Below are 24351 nucleotides of genomic sequence, written 5' to 3' on the forward strand. Positions count from 1 at the left end.
TCATTTCTTTCTCTCTTTCATGTGCAATTCCTTTCACTGTTTTTTCACTAGCTTTTTTTAATTCTTTTTCTCCATGAGCCTCACTAAACAAATAACTGGTGGGAAGTTCATAAAGGAATTGCTTTTACTTGCTTCAGGTGCTGACGGCCTGGTGTGGCTTGTAATGTTGGAGTTTTCTTCTTAAAGCAGAAAAAAAAAGAATGTTTAGGGACTGGACTCTGCTTGAAAGTAAGAGTTCTGCAGATGTGCGATGGCTGATATTCCTGTACCTATCCTTGTAGAGCAGAACTAGACTTTAAAGTGTCTGAAGCTGGTATATTCAGAGAATATCAGTCATAAATACTTTTATGTCTGACTCATTTAAGCTAGAGTTGTAACTTTCACATTGCCACGTGCCTTTATATTATTGGAGTTTAAAGGAATTCCTTTCGAAGCCTAATGTTTGGCTCATGATGAAAGGAAATCAAACAGCTTATTTGGAGTTACGTTAAATAATTACATGTGTAACCCTTTAAATGCTAGATATGCAAATAAAGTGCTATGAGGTGACTTACTTTTAGCAAAAACTTAAAAAATCCCCTAGTCTTTCCCCCTCCCCTATCCCATTCCTGTTTCTTCTGAAGTTTTCTGAAACAGAAGTTACCCCTAGCAAAAAACGGTATGATTAGGTAAAATAGAGTTTAATTCCTGAAAAAAAAAGAATGTTCATAGGAAAAGACTCTGTTCTCGACCCAAAATTATTGCTGACATCATTGGAAATTGAATTGAATTGAAGATTCACAGGGTTATTCCTGTTTCTCATGGTACTTGCAGTGACCCTCAGCACTGGAGCCTTTTCCAGGTGGGAGAAGGTACATCTGAATCACAGATATCCCTGCACCGAGAAATGCTCCCACATGCTGGAAGGGAATTGCTGCTGTTTTCCTCACTGAAAGGGGCACCAGTGGGGACTTGTGGAGGCACCAAGAAGCCACAATGCTGAACCTGGGCAGGGAGATTTTTGTCTGTGAAAAATACATTTGAATTCAGCAGCTGCTCAACTCGTGTTAAAGCTTCCTTAGCTGTCCCAGCACTGCTGGTGCTCTTTCAAGCTTTTGCATAGAAAAAGGAATTAAATTCTGCAAAGGATCTAGTCCCAGCTGAGTCACCCAAGGTAATTTGGGAATTCCTTGGATTTATGCCCTCTGCTCCAACATATCTTAAGGCTAATACACAGGATTATCTGTTTAGGATCTGTCATTTCACTCAAACCATTAAAAAAACATTCTCAACACAGAGGGACACACTTCCAAAATATTATTAAATTTCTTTCAGATCTTGTTTGCATGGTTACTTTTTATTAACTTAATTGCTGTATGCAACTAAAGAGACTCAGAAAAATTGCCTATTTTCATGGGCTCAAGAACTTCAAGGAGAACACTGGGTTTCATTGTATTAGAGCATTTTTGGCTTCTTCATTGCTCTGAAGCATGACAGTTTGTTGTCAAAATATGTTAGCAAGTACCATAAAGCCTGGAATAAGGAGCAAAATTTTCCCTAATCTTAAAGAAAGCTGAATTTAAAATCTGAGCTATGATTCAGGTCAGGGGGTTTTGTTTATTGGTTTGTTAGTTTGTTAGTATTTTTTTGTGTTTATTTGATCAAAAAAAAAACCAAAAAGAAGTGTCTTTATAAAGTTGGGGGTTTTTTTCTGGCAAAACTCCACCTGCCTTTGCTGGTTTGCTGGAGGTTGTGTTTATGTACCACAAAAAAGAAATGTCTGCCTTCAGTGAAAGCTTTCCCAGAACAAAAATTGCGATATTTGAGCTTTACATACAAGACCAGGAATGGGCAAGAACTAATTCAGGACAAATGAAGAAAGAAGTTTTAGCCTTAAATAATTTCAAGAATCACTTAAATGAACCAGTATGTATGTAGCCATTTTTTCTTCTTTTAAAACATTTGGAAAAAGGACACAAAAGGTAGAGACAACTCTGCTTCTCAGTCAGAAATAAAACTGTAACACTGTAAGAAATATGAGTGAACAAAGGTATTTTTAGGTGCTTGTTATTATGTTGTTACTTTTTTGTTTAGATCACACAGATATGGCCATTGCTGAACTTTGTCGTTCTCTCTCTAAATATTTCACAGAAGGGAATAAACCACGCTCATTTTTGACAGAGTGCTGCTGCATGCTAGGGCCCTCACAGTTTGTTTATGGCATTCCAGAAGCATTCTGTTAATGAAACATTTCAAGGCTAATGAACCAAAACCTTGCACCAAACAGAGAGCGGCTGTGAAGGCTTTTGTGTCTGCCTTTGTCAGAGTTCACGTTTCAGCTGTGCTCTCTGCTCCACCCACCCTGCAGATAAAACAACATCTCAAGTTTGCAAGGTTAGTTTTCTATGGAAAAGCTGCAGCAAGTCATGCCATTAACTCTTTTGAGGTGAATATGTTCATGCTTTTTGGGCAAATTGGCTACTGTTGCAGGGATGAGCTGCTGTCCTGCTCCCCTGAAGTTTTAATGTCCTATTGATGAGCCTAAAATAAAGTCCAGAAGGAATAATGAGAAAGTTACTTTTTGCTAAGAGGGCCTTCATGTGTATGGTCTGTGATAATGGTCCAGTGGTTCTGTATAAAATCAACTCTCTTTTGAGGATCTAATTCCTTTGGGAGGGAATGTCTCATGGTGGACACTTCCAAACTGAATTTTGACCAAAGCAAGCCAGGCTCTTCATCCTACAAGTCTGTGAGCAGCCAAGTAAACATGCACAGTGAAATCAAAATCTGTAAAGGCTTGCTTCTCTGAGGATCTATGTTTTCCTCTGGGCCTCTGATTATTTTTTGTGGCCTCAGTGGATCACTGTTACAGACCTTTTCTTGCTCTCTAGCTGCAGAATGTCTGTCAAAGGCCCTACCCAAGCAACACCCTGAGAGGGAAAGCTGTATCATCCCTGAGCCTGGAATGAACCCCCACAGTGGAAGATCTCAGCCAGTCACCTTGCAAATAAATGGAGTAAGGAAAAGATGTAAGCAGAGAACAGGCAGGGGAGGAGAAAGATGTTCTAAATCATCACTGGTTCATGGTAGATAACCACAGGATCATGGTTGCACCTAACCCTGCTAACAGACAAAAGAGCCCTGATGCTGTAAAAGCCCTGTGAACACAGGATCAGGTTTGTGTTGTTGCTGCTGCCCATCTCAGGTCATCATCCCTGCAGTGCTCCTCACCTGGGCTGTCATCAGGAATCCAGTCCCTCATGTTTGGAAAGGAAGCTCCTTTGTATGTGAATCCTAAAACATATGTACTAACACAAACAGCTGCTTATTTTAATTAATGTAGGGTCAGTAATGTGATCTAGAACAAATACTTGAAGGAAGTTGTTGTTGAAATCCCAGTAATTTGCTGTTGTTCACACAGGTCAGTGGATTGCCTGCTTCAGAAGAAGGTAAAGCCATACCCCATACTTGAAATCTGTTTTTCTCTATCTGGGCTATCCTGGCAGCTTATCACAGGACGGGAGACAGAGCACAAAGATTTCAGCCAGTTTCTACCATATACAATGAAGAGGTTTTGGTAGAAGTGAATTTGAGAGAAGAGCTAATTAGGAAGAAAATTCTGTGGTGGGAAAGTGGATCTCAATGGTAAATAAGAGACTTACAGTCTTCATTTGGCATAGTTCCATTATACTCTACATTCAAAAAAGAATAATTTTGAAAACACAGATGCAGGTGAACGTTCCTTGCAATTCCAACTGCAATTATAGTTATGACTCGGACATAAAGCTATTCCTTGGCCATTATGCTTCGTTGTTCTAATAAAGTTACTTGTTTCACAAGGAAAAAAAAAACTGAAAAATTTATCTTCCTCAGATCAATAACTTCTTTGAAAATAACAGCTGTGTGTAAGCAATAGCTGATATATTTTTAAGAACACTAATACTCTTTTGGCAGCTGGAAAGGTTATTCTTACTAGTTTCGAATCTAAGATAAGAATCTTCACCAGCCACATGAACAGGCCCTGTCTGGAGACAATATCTTTAGCCTACTTTTCTCCCAGGAACGTGTTTGAGTGTGGTTTTTGGTTTGGTAGTGGAGTTCTCTGATGTGTATCAACTGAAATATAGGAGTGTTTTTTTTATCACCATCATTTGTAGATGTGGTCCAAGTTAGCACTGGGTAAATGTACTACCTGCAAAATAGAATATGAATAAATTCACCTGCTTACTCTGAACTCCTGTTATTCAGTAGCTCCATCTTTTTCCCAGGCTTTTCACTCCATTAACAGGTGATGTACCTTTAGAGCATGGAATATGAAGATGCAATTCAATAATGACTTTTTCTTTGACTGGAAGCAATGAAATCCCACTGTTGTGAAGTGGAATAGATTGCAGTCCTGGAGCATGTTGAATTCCAGGCAGGGATCACAGCATCCCCATGATGCAATAAAAAACCCTTTTCAGATGGCAAAGTGACCTTTCAAGTTGCTACTCTGTGGATATGTCCTTAAGGAATGGAAAAGTAGAAATGTAGGAAAACAGTAAATGGTGAAGGATTGGTGCTAAAAAGTTCTCTTCACCTATTGCCCTACAGCTCTTAGTCTCTCCCTCAAAGCCTTGCATTTGCTAGAGCTGACATCCACTCCTACTGGGCTGCTGCAGCAGTGACAAGCTCAGAGTGAGCCCTTTTAATACCTGCTGTGTTTGGAGAAAAGAAAGAAAAGTGATCGTTCTTCTGATTTAGTTCTTTGAGGGAACAAGTTATGTCTGAGTCTGGCAGAGCTCCTGAATTTTAGGCAGGAGACTTTGCTTCACCCCCTTGCTGTAGTCATTCTTCTGTTCCCAACTCTTCACCAGCTGACAAACCCCAAGCTAACATGAATGAAAATGCCAAAGGCAATACTGAGGAGATGTTGTCTCATCTTTTTTGACATAACTCTCTGTATTCTGGGTGTGTTGGTAAATCCTCCTGAATGCAGTAAAAGATGATAGCTCCCTAAAGATAGGGATGCAGATGTGAAATAGGTTATTTTATGTTTCTTCAAGAGAAATTTGCAGGGAGTAAATAGATAGGACATATCACTTAAGGAGATTAGTTTTAGCGCAGACAAATATCTGCATTTTATGAGGCTACAAAAGCAACATGAGATTTTCTTCTCTGGGAGCCCAGAAACTGAGACAGCACAAAACAGCCAGCTGATCCCTGTTGTTTTACTCTTTGAAGCTAAGCGGAAGACCTCCAATTTCAGAAGTAAGTATTGATTTTGGGTATCCAACTTGAAACTCCTTAAAAGTAGAATTCTATAAAAAGGAGTAGTAGATTGAAGGAGGTGGTCCATCAATTTCTGCAAATCAAGCCTTTTTTAAGTGGCTGAAGCTGCTCACTTCAACATGCTTGGATGAGTAAAGGCTGATGGCAGAATTTAAATGCACTACAAGTAATAACCAAGCACCTCTTATGTGCCTTGTATATTTGTGCTTTGTCCTGAAATCATGAGTATTTTCAAGCCATACAGAAGTAGGATATTAGGATTGTTTACCACTTAACTGTGAAATCTTTTCTCATTTTGCATCACAAAGGTCAACAAGATTGTGTGGAATCATTTCCAAACACTTCTCCTCATGCACCAAATATGCATGAAAACAATATATACAATATTTTAAAAATAAGTGTTGCCAGAAAATCAAGGAGTGAATATTTCACATTTGAAAGGACTTTGTCTCATTAAATTGGTAATTCATTTAACTGAGAAAAACATAGATAACATTTTTTGAAATGTGAAAGACATTTTACATATTGTAACTTTTAATGATATTCTGCTGTGTAATAGGAGTCCATAATTATCTGTCAAAGCCACTGACTTACCTTTTTGCACCAAAAGCTACTCCATGATAAAGTATTACTGTCATAATAGCTATTCTACTTTTCTCTATGAAATTCTTTCCCACTTGGAAGAATAATAGGTATTGAATATAATTCTGGAGATTCAGCTTCTGTAGGGCTAAAACAGGTGTTTTACTGGAATGGAGTAATGTTTAATAAGGATTAAAATTGAAACAGGAAGTATTTTGTGCCAAAAATATTGTGCTTAAGGTTGCTCATCATCTTAAAGTTGATGTTTCAGACAAAGGTTTGCTTTCATTTGGGTGGGATGATTTCTGAATTTTATTATCCTTTCAAATACCTACATAGAAATGTTAGAAAGCCCAGCCAAATGGGGGGACACACCCCTTATTTTGGCAATTTTTTGAAAGTGACACCTGGACAAACATCTGGGCAGCTGAATCTGTCAGTGGTAATGAAAGTCAGCCAGAAAAGTCAGAAATGCTGCAGACAACAGCAGTACTTTGATTTAATCATGTGTTGAGCTTGAAGCTCTGGGGCAGACTGGCTCAAAGAAATGCAGCAAACATAAGTGGGAATGTGATAAGGTGGAGAAATGAAGACAGCCCATGGAGAAGGTCCCGTTTTGACCTGTCACTGGCAGAATTTAAGTGTTGTCCTTCAGCTGCCCAGTCATGTCAGCTCACCCCATGGGTGTCCTGGGGGAAAGAATGCAGGTTCTACCACAGGCAGGTGGGTGTGCAGCTGTGGGGCCAGTGCCTGCCAGGTTCTCCTTGATGGCTTTTAATATCTGTGGAGGCTTTTTTTTTCCATATTGCACCAGATTTTGAAAAATATTCTCTCTGAAAATAGGGGATCACTTTTCCGTGCCCAGCTCTGGTAGCAGGTTCTGTTCCTTCAATGGTGTGCATGAAACATTATGTTTTAAGGCACAGCAGAGTTGGAGGCAAATGGGCTGAAATGGTGATTTTGCTTTATCACCTTAAAACTGCTTGAAGTCCACAGTGAAATGAAAACATTATCCTAAAAACTCTCACTATCTTTTCATGACAGAAGTTCCTGCAGAGCTGGAGAGAGACTGAGGAGCACAGAACAAACTGCCCCAGCTTCCCTGCACCATCCTGGTTGCCTCAATAATTGCTAAAATCTCCATCATGGTTTGTCCTCCTCCACCCATGGTGTTCCTTTCTCACCTGAAGTGCCACTTGCCTAAACCATGGTGCCACATGGGGTGCTTGTGAAGCAGCCCCATGATTTACCTTTACCTTGCCTACTTGTTTTTAAATTGTCAGAGTATCCTCTCAAGTTGTCGGTAAAAGGGTGAAATGACTGGTTTTGCACAGGAAATAGATTTTACTTCTTTAATAAGAATTTTTACATTATTTCATCTTTGGCAAACCATGTGACATTAGATTAAGATCTCAGCCTGAAGAACAGGCCTGAGATCTGGCCACATTTAAGTTTTTGATAGAACTTGATCATCAATTAAATCCAAAGGCAAAAAATATAGCCTAAAATGGATGCTCTTTTTAAAGTAAAAGAGTAAAGCAGGCAAGAAATAATTTTTATGAAAACTGAACTTCTGGGAGACCTTTTTTACTCTGATCTGCTCTCTTGACCTCAGAGGTGATGTCAGCAGCTTGGCCACTGAGCTGTCACAGCTGAAGTTGACTTCACTGGTGCTCGCTGCCCACAGACACAGTGGGAACTCTGCTCTCCTCACTGGTGCTCACTCCCCACAGACACAGCGGGAGCTCTGCTCTCCTCACTGGTGCTCGCTGCCCACAGACACAGCGGGAACTCTGCTCTCCTCACTGGTGCTCACTCCCCACAGACACAGCGGGAACTCTGCTCTCCTCACTGGTGCTCACTCCCCACAGACACAGCGGGAACTCTGCTCTCCTTGCATGGCGCCTCACGCCGCATCCGAACACTCCCTCTGCTCCCAGCACAGCCCTGCATGGCCAAGGCAGCAGCAATCTTGCTCCTAGTCAGCAGAGAAGCTCTACCATGGAACCACTCATGGAAGAAGAGGGTTCTGCAGCCAGGATGCCTGTTTTGAGGTATGTGCTGCCATGGCTCACTGGGGAGAAGGGAAACCAGCCCTGTTCTTGAATGGGTGTGACATCGTGAACGTGCCACATGTCCCAAGAGCTTGGCTCCTGCTCCCCAGTGTCCCCAATGGGGTGTTACACCGTCCTCCCTAGGGTGACAACCGTGTTTCAAATACTTCCACCCCAGTTGCTAAATTTCTGAAGTTTTTGACTTTCACACCTGCCAAGCAAGTGGACATTCTTCTAAATGGTTGACTAATTGGCGCACAAATTCATTTGCTTGAGTTCTCAGTTTTCAACAGGTGGCACTAAAGAGCCAATAAATGATTCTATTCCCAGTCTCCAGCATGCAAACTCCTGGGCAGGCACTTTTATATATGTTTATCTATTTAAATATGGCATTATAATTCCAGTGTAATTAGTCATGTAATTGAATTGCATGACCACATCCATCCAAGACATTTGCATGTACAATTAATTAGGATTTATCTAAAAGCATTCTTTTTGTTGTCTGTTTCCTACAAGTTAGATTACTCATGGATGGATTAGGTGCTGATTTCATTTTGAAAATGTCAAGATACATATACCTGGAGTAAAATAAGTCTGCAGACTTGGTAAGCAACAGACTGACAAAGAATTCTTATTCTTTTCCTTTGTATTTTTATGATACTACCAAAGGCCAATGTTGCAGACCATGGCCAATGAGGACTAGTCTTGCTGAAGTCTCAGAGAAGTATCTGTAGCATCTTCTTCAGACTTCTTCATTTCACCAGAAACAGGATTTTAAAAACCAGAATGGCTTTGCACACACTACTACAATTCAATCCTCTTTCAGTGTAATTTTTACTTAAAATTATGAGTTTCCAATTGCTGCCATACATTTGTCAACATGAATTCTTGGAAAATAATGGTCAGAAAAAGAAACAATTAAAGACATCCTTGGGAATGCCTTGTTTTCATGCAAAGCAATTTCATTCATCTCAGTTGCAGGAGCAAATGGAGACCCATCTTGAGATGGGTTCTACTATGACAAATGTGAATTAAAATACTAAGAGTGGCCTAGAAACAATAACAACAAAAAGAAAAGCTTTGAAGAGGTGTCCAAACTGATGACAATGAACCAAAATACCTCAGAATCATGAAGGGCATTTTGGCTTTAGTTTCTTAATTTTTTAAAAAGGTTTTTTTTCTTCACAGTGTCTTTGCTTGCTTCATAATTGGCTGGACAGGACAGCAAAGCTCTTTTTTCACTTTAATTTTGTCATACAGTTTCAACCACTGCAGGATGTACTGGGTCACTTCCAGAATAATAAGCACAATTAAAGAAAAGCTTTAAACCCCAGCTGAGCAATCTGTGAAGAAATATAAATACAGCTGTCAAAAACAAACAAACAAACGAAGACAGTTCATTTTGCCTCTAAATATATCATTTTTCAGTTGTGGAGCCTTGAGTAGAGTTTGATCCTGAAAACCATGAGGAGAACAGGGAAAAATGTACCAAGATATTCTGTGGTTAGAAACAATTTCACAAGTAGGATAGAGCATGCTATCATGGCAACACTGCAGTGTGAAAGGGAGGAGCAGGCCAGCATTCCACATTTCTGGGCAGTCTTTGAAGTGACCTTTGCTTTGCAGCTCTTTCTTTTAAACAAATTATCTCCTGTACCTCCTCTATGAGCTCTCTTAGGCCACAGCTTCTCAGAGGCCTTTTGTTCCATGAATGGCTGGTGCTGGGGGAAGCAGTAGACTGGTTAAAAATTGTTTCTCCCTGAGATCTCTCTTTTCTTTTTTCTTCTATGCCAAACTGCTTTTAAAAATTTTGTTTTCATTTCTTTTTTTTTTTTTTTTTTTTCTATAGGGTGGGTGTATTTTTATCAAGATTTTCTTCTTTTGGAAAAACCCACCAGAGGAGTAAACAGTGAGTCCCTGAGGGGCACGCTGGCTGCTGATCACATCTTTAGCAAGTATTTCTGCTCTGGGTGTTTCTCACTGTTGATGTTTTTAGCATCCTATTAGAGTAAGGCCAGATGGATTTTCTGCTGGTAGAAGTACCCACTGGAATAGATTTTTTTTCATCCCAGAAAGTTAGTGGAAGGAGATTTCTTCCTATAGTGCATAAGATATCCAAAAGTACCATTCATCTCAACCTTTAACTAAACAATGCATTTCTAATTGCAATGTGCTTCAGGATCAGCCTGATCCTTACTTTTATGTTTAAGTGCTTTGTTGAACAGAATGCAAGCAGGCTCAATTCTTTGCTGAGCTGCAGATGAAAGAGCTACAGCCAGACACACAGGAGTGTGCAGTGTGAGTGTGTGAGTCTGTATTTCAGTGTGACAAATGATGGACAGTGCTGTGCCTGACAGATATGTATTTGAAGGATGATTATAGCTAGAGCAGAATTAGAAGAAATAGTTGAGAGGTTGGAACAAAATGAAAAGAAAAGGACTAGAAGGCAATTAATCTTCCTTAATGTCTAGGTCATTTAAAATTCAACAAGTGAGAGTTTTGTAATGTAGTGTAAGGCACAATTTTTGAGTGGCCCAGAGGGTATTGAAGCAGCATCCTAACAAACTGCTCTCTGTGTACTTTGTAAAACTGTCTGAGCTATGCACTGTCCTCACACCTACTGAAAATCTGCCTTTCACAGTTAATTTTATAGGATATAGTCATCCTTTGCAGATAATTTTTTTCCCCTAAATACACTGTTGTGTGTAAAAGCTACAAGCTTCATGACCTTGGTGGAAATGCTTGTTTGTGACTTTGGAGAGCACCCTGCCAGTAGCCAATTCCCCTCTGAGAGTGACAGATGCAGCAGTGCTAATGACATGTAATATACTGTATGTGGCTTCAGATGTTCCATGAACACATGAAAGGTCCAGAATCACATCCATATTTCAACAACCTGACAAGGCTTCCGCTGAAACAGTGGCCTATAACGCAAACGTCTGATAAATGTTTGTAAGACTGTAACAAACAGAAAGCCAGGAAACTATACCTAAGAAACATATTTAAAAGATAGAAAATTATTTGAAACTAATTGACTCCTACTTTGTTAACGACTAAAAGGATTGAAGATCTGAGACTTAAGCATGTAAAATTTAAATTTGTCTGAAAGAAAAATGGAAAGGTTTTGCTTTGACAACAATTTGTTATCTGCCATTTAAAAGGCAAGTAAGGCAATAATTCCCCAGGTGCCGACTGGCAAGAGGTCAGATTGCTGGAAATAGAAGGATACTGAAAACCAGATGAGAAGAAGGGGAAGTCAGTAGTGTCTTTACTAAAACCTAATTAGGAAATAGCATCTTTTCCTCTGCTCTGGAAAGAGCAGAAACTATCAGTGAAATATCAGCAAACAGTTTGGCATCTTCAAAGATATTAATTAAGTAAAATTTCGAAAGTGCTTTGAAGATGAAAAATGGTAGGGAGTGCTAAGTATCACTATTAGCAGGACCAATGTGTCAACTGATGTTGTCTGTCTGCATAATATTGGCTGAACACTTGGGTAATTAGGGTCAAATGAACAGCCTTGTCTGGTCAATTTATTGGGTAAAGTGGGTCTTGTTTCTGGTTGAAGCAAGATGTGGTGTCTGTGTGACTCACAGACCTGAAAAGTGAACGTCAGACGTATTTAATGGCTTCACGAGCCACCAGTAGCAATAGCTGTTTCTTACTTTGTGGGTCTCTCTTAAACTCTCCAGACACCAGAGCAGTTTTTCATAGCATTTAGCAATTTTTAAATGAGTGATTATTAGTTTGATATCATACCTGCCTTCATTAAAGGCTTGCATGCCTTCCTGGACTAAGACAATATCTCATTCTCCAGGTCTAATTTTTCCAGCTTACAAATATATTAGTGCTAAAGCATTTATGGAATTAATTTGGCAGAGGTTGAGGTAGGGAAGGATTTCTATTGCTGACCAGGAGGTGCTATTCAGACATCTATCAAGAGCCTGAAAGTACACTTCAGACCTTGTGCTATTACTCTGGGAGAACTTGTTGTGGACCAAACCCAATTTGGGTTTCCAGATCTCCAGAGTATAAAAAAAAAAGATACCACAAGGTTTTGCTGTACTTTTGCTGCACTAAATGAGCATAATTGCATAAGTTAATTTGCTAAGTTTCCATGTTTATTTTTACTAACTTTAGTGAGATCCCCAGAGACTACAGCCCCAATCACACCTGCAGGAGTTCAGTCAAACCATGGGTGAGAGCAGCTCAGAGGGGCTGCTCCCCTCAGCAATGTGAACCAGATCTGGTGCAACTCAGGCAGGAGGAGCAAACCAGGACTCAGACAAAGACCCAGGGAGTGCAGAAATCCCAGTAAGGACATTCAGGTTTCTCAAATCCCAAAATTATAGAACAGTTTGTGTTGGAAGGGACCTTAAAAACCATCCAGTTCCAACCCTCCTGGCATGGGCAGGGACACCTTCCACTAGACCACGCTGCTCAGAGCCTCATCCAACCTGGCCTTGAACAATCCACAGCTTCTCTGGGCAGCCTGTGCCAGTGTATCACCAGTCTCAGGCATTTCAAATGTTTGGTTCTATTGGAAAAACAAGTTTAGGGGCCCCTAAAACTGTCCCACACAACAGTTCAGAAAGCAGGAGGAGGACTTGTACCTGAGCTTTCAGTGTAAGTTGTGAGAGCCAGTAACAATAGATGATATTAAATGTCTAAAAACACTTTAATCACCTGAGAAGTTGTTGCAGACACTTAATTCCAGCTGTAGTTGTTTTCTTCCATCCCTGTATAGTGCCAGGACTGTGTGGACAACTTTAGCTCAGTGCAGTCTCCTGCTTTGCTTGTGAGCAGTTGCTTTGTCTTTGGGATGGAGACTCTGAATTCATAGGGACTTCAAGAGACCTTGAATTCATAACTGACCAGGTATTCCAGATCCTTTTTGTTAAATGGGTTTTTTTGTGATGGGTTTGTTTGTTTGTTTGTTTGGGTTTTTGTTTTATTCTTGTTGTTTTGTGGAGGGGGTTTTTGTTTATTTGTTTGGGTTGGTTTGTTTGTTTGGGGCTTTATGTTTTTTAATGGAAAAAATCTCCTATTTCACGTGGGAGAGCACCCAAGGAACATCACTGAGGTGAATTCAGCCAGAATAGTTTCACTCTGAGAACGAACAAAAAAGTAAATTTAGCCACCCTCTAAATCCTTTTTTTTTTCTTAAGTTAAGTGCACTGTCATTCAATTAATACTGTAAAGGTGAACTGTGCATTCCAATGTTCTGTACAGATTCAAAAGTATTGGATAGCACAGAGCTAAAGAGAAACAAGGAAGGGACAGGCCTGTCTGTTAGTTATGACAGTTCTGCACACAAATAGCATGATAAGAATATCCCCAGTGGACAATAATGCAAACTAAACTGCCTTGAGATATACCTAGAACAGCTTTCCATTTAGCATATCTTGTTGACTGAATCTAAATTTCCTCTGAGGAAAGGTTTCCTCTGAGGAAACCAGGCCATAAAGCTCTAAGCCCTTTCATAGAGTTGTAGCCAAAGAATTCCAGAGAAAACTTGTGCATCCTGAAAGAAGTGGTGAGAAAGGCTGCTGGGATACTTGTCACCCTGTTTCTTGCCTCTTTGTTCTGCACCTGAATGGATGCATCTCAGGATATCTTCCACACAGGCAGACTTCAGATAGTTACTTGAAAACCTTGCTGAACTGTGAAAATTGTGGCTTTCAGTCAGCATCCTTGTTTTGGATCTCGGGATATGTTCCTGAGGAATCTGCCTTCACAGGAGCAGCCTGGCTGCCTGAGGGGCACAGCTCTGTCAGGCAGCTCTGAGCACAGAGATGCTCTTGGATGCACAGCAGGGCACAGCCTTATCTCTGCAGTGCATAATCCTGCTTAGAGCTCATGGCACACCTCCTTCCTCGTGTCCTGGAGGCTGCACCATGTACAGATGTAGGATTTCAGGCCTTCACTTTGAGTCCTGCTCAAACTGACCTTTGGAATCTTGATGACCCTCCAGTTTTTTAAATTAAGAGGGTTAGACTTCTCTCCTTTCCATCACAGCTAAAACAATCAGCATCTAGGCTGAGGAAGAGAAGTTATGCAGGATAAATAAGAGTAGTTAAACAGGAGGACAGAGCCACCCAGTATAAATATCTCCCATTGTCTGTGTCCTGTACCCACAGGGAGCTGTACCCAGCAATGCAAAGGATCAGTAGCTCATTTAGCACTTGTCATACCCCAAGGATGAGTCAGTCAATGACTTAACTAATCTGGCACAATGCAATGCCAAGTTTGATCAGACTATTTCAGTGGTTCAGCATTGCAGAAAAGAACTAAAGACTAAAAGTGATGTTGACTCAGCCATTTGGCTCTTGCCAGTGAACGTTAGTGAGTTTTGAACTGCTCAGATTTCACTGCTAATGAAAATCTATTTAGACAAAGCAATTTACATGAATTTCTCATTTCCATATGAGGTTTGAAGCCTTTGCCACATTGCTACCAAGAGAGGCAGTTCAGAATGCAGTCCTTTGCCTCTGCTTTCTTACCATACACAAATGATTTTGTCTCACATAATTGCTTGATATCAATACTCAGTGGATATATTTTGACACATGACAGAAGATAATGGAATTTCCCAGGGAGCTGGGAGAAACAGAATATCCTATTAGGAAGAAGAGGATTTTTGCATTGGATTGATTGAAAGTTTTAGCTGGTACATCAAGAATGTTTCATCTCCTCTGATAAATCAGAAATTGCCCAGTCATAGCTGGTACCAAGTAACAGGCTATTAGCTCAAGACATTAAGGAAAAATTCCAGCTATATTGAAGTCAGTGGTGGAACACACACTGATTTTCATGAGATGAGAATGTCAAAAGCAGTAACAGCCAAACAAACACTTCAGCACTTAAATGCAGATTTCATGGGTCACAGTGAAAAAACCCCAAGCATCTAAACTGAATTTGGGCTGCAGGTATTTGTGGCATCATCAGTGCCTAAAGGTTCACTAGAAACTGGGCATTTATAGAAAAGTGAAGCAAAAAAACCCCAAAGTGATCCCCAGGATGCAGTCCTGGCTGTCTTTGTGCGGGGCTGAGCTCAGGCAGGTCCAGTCTCCCTCAGTCAAAAGGCATCAAACTCATATAATCCCAAACTGGGTACTGGCTTTGTACACACCAGCTGGTCATACTGGGGAATTCTCTGCCTCTCCTTTTTTTGACCTATTGCTAGAGAAAAAAAAATAAATTCAAGTATCTGTATGTTGGACAGGGAAAGATGAGAAATAAGCTGGACATAGCAAGCCTAATGCAGTGATTGGGAACTGCAGAGAGACACCTCAGGTTTGGTTCCTGGCCCCAGAGCTTTTCTTGGCTTTTGTATCAGATTCTAGATGAACTAAAGCACTGCTCTCACTTTGAGGATAGGAAACTGACAGACTGAAAAGTTACAAAAACTTATCTCAGACCCTATGTTAAAGCAGAAAGAGCTAACAGGAGCCTCAGACCCAGCATTTCCTACTGGCTGGACTTATGTAGGGTAACACTGCCAGTGTTACTGCAGTTTGCTCAAAAAGATGTTTCTGAACTATTTATTTGAGACTAAAGAACCCCACAAGGGAGCAGTGAGATTACAGCTGGGCTTAGGAACCTTTTGCAGATGTTTTCCCTTTCCTTTCCATCCTTCCCAGACAGTTCTGATCTTTCACAGAGCAAACACTCCTCTGCTGCGATGGTGGGCAAAGGGGTAAAGCTCCGAGATAGGGAGATGAATGCTGGAGGAGCAACCTCTGCCTTTTCTTTAAGTAATTATAGCCCTCTCTTTATCCTGGCACTCCTCACAGAGCTTACATTTACAAAATGAAATTGCCTATGAGGCTGCACACTTTCAGCAAGCCATTTAAAGCTGCAGCTCTGAGACAGCTGAGTGTCTGATTCTGGAGGCTGCTGGGCAAACCTAGGTGAGATTTTGAGGTTTTTGCTTTGGGATCTTAAGGGATTTGGCCAAATATGTTTGCCCAAATACATATTTCTTGTTCAATTGAGAGTGTTTGAAATTTGAAAATAAACATCTTTGGATTCTGAAAGATAAAAGTAAATGTAGTCTTACTTTTCTTCTTCTTACAATGTAAAACTCAGCCTTGTTGTGCAAGGTCCATTGTCAGGATTCTTCTATGCTCAGAGCATTTTTTGATGGCAGCATCCCCAAAATCTTTTTGCCTTAATGGCAGACAACACAGGAATTTTGGGGAAGAAGGAGAAGCTGAAGCAACCTTTTGTCTCTGCTTTTCTTGCTCAAGGTGCCCAGATTTGGGACACCTTCCAAAACAAACTAGAGAGGGATGTTCCTAGATCAATGACAAGATCATGCTATATTGAAAATGGAGCAATGAAGAGAGGAATGAGGCTCCCTGCATTGCATCCAGTCACCTTTTGGATGGGAGTGCCTCCCACGGCCACCAAACAGCTCCACTGAAAATGGTCTCTGAATTTTGCAGCAATTTCCCATCTTATATTGAATCAGGCATTTTCAATGCAATACATGAAGTAAGAGCAAGAGAACTAAAAGGAAAGAAGGTAGAAAAGGGGAAAAACTGAATTCTTCTAGATGGGGAGTTATTAAAACAGGAAAAAAAAAAAAAAAAAAAAAAAAAAAAGAATGATCCATAGGCCTCAGTTCTTTGTAATCTTTTATATTTTACAAGTCTCAGAATTTTGCCCCAAAATGATATAGTTTGAAATACTGCAGGAATGCATGAATATCATGTCAGGAATGTTCCAGTGCTACATTTTAAAAGAAATCACAGGGACTGCAAAGGCTGTGGCCTTCATGAGCAAATTAGACATCTACAGCAGTTTAATCATGTTGGGTAGGATTCAGGTCACATATTGTGATGCCTAAAGATGGGTTTCTGTGTGTTCACATGAGGAACCTGTCAAAACCTCCCTTGTCACCAGTAAAGTTCTGATGTAAAATCAAGTCAATACAGGCTAGAGAACTGTTCAGCCACCCTATGTTTGGGATCTACCTGGTCCTTCACATCTCTGATAAGGAATTGGAGCCATGGCATTGGAAACAGATGAGTACTAACTATTCTCTATGAAAATGTTTCATTTAGGTGTCTGGCCATCTGCAATTTTCCAGGACATTTAGGTACATAAAGAAATTAACATTTCAACTTTTGGTCTAAGTTCAAGGTAGAAAAGAACCACTGAAATATCAGAATTATTCCCAAAGCATCAACCAAAATGCCTGCCTGCTTTGCTTCTCGAGTCATCTGTGGGCTGCATTTGTTCTTCTTGGGAAACTTTTTAAGAGACTTGAGGGATACCAGACAACTTCAACACAGCTTCTGTTGGTTGGATGAGGGTAAGACTGGGGGATTTGGAAGCACCTGACTGATCTGTGGCTGAGGAAATGTGTGCTAAGTTTGGCTGTGTCCATATTAACCCACTCTGAATGTCAGCCTGGGCTGCATTAATTGGTGGAGCCCATTGTGCAAGCATCTGTCCTCTAGCTGGGAGAAAACACATTAAAGGTACAGATCAGTTAAGCCCCTGTGTGAAGTTCCTAATGACAATAAAAATGTGCAGACTATATTCCGTTTCATAGAATTACCAGTTATTTGAACTCTCAAGTGTCCTTTGACTGCTTCCATCTAAATTTAGTTTTAAAGACCCCCCAAAACAACAAAAACCCAAAAAAATCCTTCCTTAATTTGCCCAAAATGTTTGGTCTCTACTTCAATTGCCTTTAAATCCTGTCAATTAAAATTTATAATGGAGAAAACCTGTTAATAGTAAAATGAATCCCCTTGCATTCCCAAAGCATGCAATAATTCTTCTCACCCAATTGTAATAAAATTTGTTGTGGCATAGTTTTTGGGATCAATACAGCAGACCACTGTCAATCAAAGAATTTTCTACTTACTTAAAAGTTAACAGACTTTTAGTGTCTTTGTGCTGCACTGAGGACAGTCTGAGTTACCACAGAAGATTAAATCTTTAATTTTACATTACTTCAGCCATCTCTATAGAACAAAGTGGGCTTTACCTGTTGAATATGAGGCTTATGTGAGCTGAAGTGCTCTTGAGACATTAAGAGGCAGTCTTGAACAGTCTCTGAGATTTAAGCTGAGGGGAATTCTAAAGGGATTACTGCAGCATTTTACATAAAACGAGAAATAAAAACAGACTTGAGCAATGCATGATCATAAACGCATTCCTGCTGTGATCAAGAGTTCTGTTCCCATTGCTGTTCTAAGACTAAAGCAGGAAGAACTGTCAAAGGGCAACCATACTTGTAAGGATTTGTACAAGTCAATTTATAATGAAATTAAGGGGCTGAGTAGTTCTGAAAGATTTGTTAAAAAGGGAGATACTTTTCATAATCTCTCCAGCCCAGAGGTGAGAAACACAAGCATTGTTGGAATACTGTTTTGCAGAGGAGGCAGGCTATTTTCCAAGAACAGACATGGCTAAAAACTCATACACAAAAAAGGAATTTAAGAAAAAAATCACAACCATTTTGAACTATTGGCAACACTTCTCTAAAGAATACAGAGGTAATCAAATTATGAAGAAATTATTCAGAAATAAAACAAATACTGAGTGACTTATGCCTACCCTTACATGCTTAGTTTATGAAGAAAATAAGAAGCAGTAAGTGTGCTCCTTCTAGCTGTGATTCACCTTTCCTTCACCTTTACTACAGCTCCATTTATTGCTGTAATGGTGTAAAAAGGCTTCTGTACTGCCTGTACTGAGAAAGAAATCTGTCTGTGTTTGTGTAAATGTGTGAAACATCGACATAAAACACAGTACACTTAACGTTTTAATGGAGAAATTAGGATAGAGCAGCAGCAACTGTCAGCAAGTAGAATTAGTTTCTTGTCACACACTCACTAACAAAGAAAGGTATTTGTTCTTTGTGACTGCAGATCCTTAGGAGGTGAAAGCTGGGGTGTTGTTCCCTGTGGTGATTGTACCTTGGCAGGGATCACATCCACAGATCCTCTTGGTCCTCTGGAGGAAAAGCAGCCTGGGTTACAGATGAGCAAATTTCCCAACGCTCTGAGGCACAGATATTATCAGCCATCACATGGACCAAGGCCACAGAGCTGGATCAGCTCTGTATCTTTGAACACAAAGAGAGAGCTTCAGAGAAGTCCCTCAGATCAAGAGAAGCTCAAACTTCTCTGAGTCTTCCTCTGCTTTCCTGCAAAGAAACAAGCATAGATATCAAATTGTGCATTTGGTTGTGACAGACAGATATCTCTTAGAGACTTATTAAAAACACAAAACAACTTAAATTTGTGGAGAAGAGATAAATCTATGAAATTTACTTTGCAAAACTGGTCTGAGTGAAAGTTAGATTTGTTCATGTTAGACCATGTAATTATTAAATCTCAGCAAATATTTACTTGGGGAAATACCATGGAGAGATTTCCATCTCTATTTATATGACTAAATGGTTGAAATCCCTCTGTGGAGATCTCTTCTGTTCAATTAGAAGGAGCATGAAAGGGAATAAGGATCACAGAAAAGAAGTATTTGATAATTATCATACAACAAAATATGAAATATGAGTGTAGATCAACCACACATTGTGAATCATGTGCATAATTATCATAAACTTTTATGCTGCATCTTGGTCTTTATTACAGCCCCACCATATGAAATACAGATCAGCTTCAATTAGGGTAATTTAAAAGTAGAAGGTCACCTTTCAATGTAGCTTCTCAACTATGCAGAATGCTACATGCATAAATACTACATTTAAATTATTAATGCTATATGTTTATGCTATATATGGTTTTCCCAAACTATATTCCATTTCATATAATTACCAGTTTCTTCCCTGTTCTCTGAACTCCTCTGTCTTTTCCAGTATTTCTGGTAATTTTAATCAAATGGAGGGGATGCAAATTCTGAATGGCTGCTCACAAACATTATTAAATTATTGTCTTACCTCTGAGCAATGGCCACCAAAAAGTTATTTCCTATTTCTCAATCATGGCACCTTTCAGAAAGTGCAAGGATTTACCCCCAAGGAAATGCAAACATACAAATATTCGACATCTGTAAATATTTAAAAAGAACTAGGATATTCCACAGTAGTGAGGAGAACATACCTGAAAGCCCTGAGAGCAGTAAGCACCCAATGAATTTAGTGGGTGATTCTGACATTCTGTTGTAAAGTCATCCCACTGTGAGCTGAAGATTAGATAGCCTAGTCTGGGTTGTGTTTATTTTGTTATGTTGAAAAAGATATCTCAGTTGATTAAAATATTTTTTATAGATTAAAGACATTTTTGTCATTTTTAATGACTTACTACTAGTACTTTATAAAAAGTATTTGAGATTGTGTTGACATATGCTTTAAAACAAGAAAAGCTCAAGTGGTATTTAATGGATAACTTATTACAAAGAAGGAATTCTCTAGACCTGCTTTAATTCACATTGTTTGGATGGAGCACCTTTCTCACACGATAAAGCACCGTGGGTACAGCTCAGGAAGACTCATGTGGCCAGGGAGCAAATCAAAGGGAAGGCCTCAGACAGGGAAGGGCTCCAGTACTGCTGTACATTCGAGGGAGACCAGAAATGCTGAGCTGTGTAATGTACATCACATCCCACAGAAACCACCCTGAGGAACATTCAAGGGAGATCAGAAATGCTGAACTCTGTCATGTACATCACATCCCACAGAAACCACCCTGAGGAGCCTGGTGGAGCCACATGGACACCAGCAAGGTCGGCCTTGTCTTCATTCCCCACCCTTGTCCTGGTCAGTCAGGGTGCAGAAATGGAATCATGGCCTCAGGGAATGAGGTCCTTTCCTGGCTCTGGGCGTGTGTGGTCCCCATGGACAGGACAGACAGAGAGGAGTTCCCAGAGGGCTCCTTCTGTCAGAGCCGCTTCTCCCTGTCAAGGAGTGCAACCACAACAATGAGCTTGTGCACAAAGTCCATAATTGACATCTTCCTCAACTTTAGTTAGGTGGCCTTTCACTGGCCCCATCATTCTTGTGTATCTGGCTACATGATGGGCCCAAAACATTCTCTTTGGTGCAGTTAGGGCTCTGTTTGGGCAGATGGTAGTTGTGAGCTCTAATTCCTCAGCCTAATATGTATTCACAGACCATCTTCCAAGCTGCTGGGCAGGGACATTAATTTTTTAATGAAAATTCAAAAAGAGTGATTGTATTTGCATTTTTTTAAAAAATATAAGGGCCACAGCTGTTGGTGATTCTTCACTTTTCATTTATTACACAAAATTATGGCATGTATTGATGGTTGGAGTGTCATCATGGTGTGCCTCCTAACATGAGCACATTCAGCAACCTGTTCTGTGACTCCATGGACATGTATCACACCCCTGCATTCTTTAATTCAAGCCTGTGGAGCTGCTGATTCCTCTGCTGCAAACAAGCAAAGTTAAACCTGATTAATTGAGAGCGATGCAAGAGTTGGCAGTGACAACAAATACATTTCTTTGCGCTGGGCAAAATTGTGTTTGCACACATTAGGCATTCTTTAAATGCTGTGCTGGGCCTCCAGAGCTTAGAAGTTAAGAACTAGAAATGGTTAAATTTCTGTACTGAGTGACTTCCACACAAACCTGAGTACCTCACTGTGGGAATGCTGCAGCCTGCATGTGGATACCAGGAAAAGGCAGGGTTCCTGTCTTTAGAAGGGTCTGCAGCAGGTCTGAATGGACTGAGGCAGCTAGACTCAGACTCAGCTCAATTTTATGCACCACAATGAGCTCTCAGGAACTCACATTGAATGTTTTGAATACAATAACACTGAAAAACTTGGTGGAGTAGGGCTGAACTGCACCTTTAAACACCAAGAATACTTCAATATCCAAATCAAAATATTTTTCTAACATTTCCATTCCAGATCTGTCTCCAAATAAAAAGGTGCCCTTTGCCAGAGTTAGTTTAGATGAGACCAAGCTGGGAGGAATCTCAGTTGGCCTGTCATTTGGGAATTGAGTCTCACAACTGAGCACATCATACTGCAATGCAGCAACTTTAAATCAGAGCTTTCTCACAGGAACAATGCCCAGTGAAAAGCAAAGAAAGAAGAAAACCAATAAAACCTTAATCTTTTAGTACATACATTCAATTCCAAGAGAAACTGAGACAGCGAAAGCGCTACTTTTTAATCTAGTATATTTTCATTAATGTTTAGGGGTTACTTCAAAGCCAGAGAGGTAACAGAAATATGCCTGAGAATGAATATTCACTGCCAGTGAATAGCCTGATTCTAATATCAATTGTAATTAAAATGACATTAGAAGTTTGGGGCCTTAGTCAGTTTTTTCTCTTAATATTTGTTCTCTTTTCTATCAGATGGTCGCTACATGAAGCTGGTGGTCTTCAAACTTGACTTCATCACTTGGTTAATTCTAAATACCAGAAACAGCAATCACATGCAGGCAACACTGACTTAAACCATAGCTGGCCAAAATCATGTTAAAAATGTTAAATCTAAGATTGATAAGTTCTTGTATGTTCTTTTGATAAATCCTAAATAATCTAAAAAAAATTAAACTGAACTTGAACTTCATCCTGTCCTTCTGTGGTTTTAGTCACAGAATATGTCAGAGGTCTGAGAAATCTGTAGGGATCCCTTGTTGTGATCTTGGGATGGTGACAAAATGTATAATCTGTGAGATCTGATTAACTCAGTGCACATGCAGCTATGTAAAGCCAAAGCTTTACATATTTCTGGGATTCCCCCATGTCTGACTCTCCAGGAGTCTTCTTTCCCCTCTCTGTTTCCATACTTACAGAAACACTGCCAGGTCTCCCAGCCAGAGAGGTCAGGAGGGTTTTTGGTCTCTGACACCCTCCTGTGAGGATTGTCATGAGGGGGTGTCTGACATCCCTGATGACAAACCTTTTCAGCAGCTCACACAGACTCCATTGATCCTGCCATCCAGGGAAGCCTGTTTTCCTTTAAAAATCGGCACCAGCTCCCATCAATTTGCATTATTTCATTACTCACCACAAAGAAGGCTTCCGGCAAGGTGCTTCAACAATCACTAGATAATGGTTGAGAAGCATAAATAATCATTTAAAAACTTCTGGGACTTTAATCAGCCATCAGGCCATTTAGGCAGGATTTTAATGCTGCCTGGTAGGAGAGCGTGCATAATGGGGCCTCTTCAGAGGCATTTTTCACAACAGATTACTCAGCATATAGCGAGGGATATATTCAGAATTAAGGTGTCTGAGCCAAGAGAACTGGGCAGGAATGGGCAAGCTCCGCCAGTTGCTGCAGATAAACTCTGTAAGCATGGCTTTGTTTGCGGGCAACCTCGCAGGCATCGCTCCTGTGTCACGGCAGCTCTGTTTGCACGGGAGCACCAGCCCAGAGAGCCCATCTGGGGAGAATTACCCAGCACGGGGATGAGCCCAGCACAGCCCTGCAGGCCTGCAGGATTTAGCAGAAGGTTTGGAAGGAGTGGCATTGTGCTCCCATGTGTTAGTAAAAGCCAGACAGACTGTGCCACCTTGCAAATAATATAGCTTACCTCTTGTCCTTTAAGTAAGGACACTTAAAAGTGCTCTCCCTCCCACCCAAAAAATAAGGAAACTGAGGCAGATGCAGTTGAATTCCTGCCAGCACTGCTTTAGCAAACCAAGATTTAGATTCAACTCCTCAAAACAGCTGGGAAACTCCAGCAAAGCCTCAAATATTTATTTAACCTACCTTTTAAATCCATGGGTTACACAGTCTTAAAATAAGAGATTTGAAAAGAATTAGTTAAATTGCATCAAAAACCCCCTCACAAGCATCACCTTGTAGGATGCACAGAGCACTGTGCCAAAATGAAACAATTCACTAAAAGACATAAAACTGGATTTACCTCTTCAAAGGGCTATCTTACACAATAGCAGTCTTAGGGTCATTTCTTGACAAAGGAATATAACCTTAGAAAATATTTTTGGTACCTAAACAAGATATATATATACATATATACATATAGATATATAGATACATAGATGATATGTAGATATATAGAGATATAGATATAGATATATAGATAGATATAGATATACATAGATATAGATAGATATACATAGATATATAGATGCGCATGTGTGTGTGTGTGACTTTGCAGTTAATTTTTGAAAGAGGCAAGTTTCAGATTCTGAGTCATGGAGAAGCTGTTGACAATTTCACCTTGAGAAATTTATTTTTTCCTTGCTTGCAGCACACCAGTCTCTTTCCCTGCTCTTTGGTTACCAGTTGATCTTCACACATCCACAGGAAGGTCTGAGGCTGCCTGTTGGCTTCTCTCAGAGGAATGTCCTGAATGGAGCTTGCTGTCAACACAGCTTTCAAGACAAAGAAGGTAAATCTTTAAAAATGTAAACTGGAGCACGGTGCCTAACTCTGCTGAATTGTTAGTGGGAGCAAGACACATTACTGCCCTTTCTGCTTTTAAAAATCATCCTGAGAGTTATTTATCAGATTAAGGTTTTAACACAAGA

General features: G+C 40.1%; 1 protein-coding gene and 1 long non-coding RNA gene across 2 annotated transcripts in view; both read left to right on the forward strand.

Moving 5' to 3' along the window:
• The window catches only part of LOC106629528 (uncharacterized), a 109758-nt gene extending 101872 nt beyond the window's left edge, over positions 1–7886 (forward strand). Inside the window, exon 3 of the mRNA XM_074535689.1 lies at positions 6877–7886. The gene's annotated coding sequence lies outside the window, so the exon portion shown is untranslated. The remainder of the gene's footprint in view (positions 1–6876) is intronic.
• Positions 7887–16552: 8666 nt separating this feature from the next.
• LOC113459914 (uncharacterized) overlaps positions 16553–24351 on the forward strand; it is a 56116-nt gene continuing 48317 nt past the window's right edge. The window contains exons 1-2 of the long non-coding RNA XR_012582776.1: positions 16553–17208; positions 24072–24212. This is a non-coding gene — a long non-coding RNA (uncharacterized LOC113459914). The remainder of the gene's footprint in view (positions 17209–24071; positions 24213–24351) is intronic.

Source organism: Zonotrichia albicollis, chromosome 1 (genome assembly GCF_047830755.1).
Source record: "Zonotrichia albicollis isolate bZonAlb1 chromosome 1, bZonAlb1.hap1, whole genome shotgun sequence".
NCBI lineage: Eukaryota > Metazoa > Chordata > Aves > Passeriformes > Passerellidae > Zonotrichia > Zonotrichia albicollis.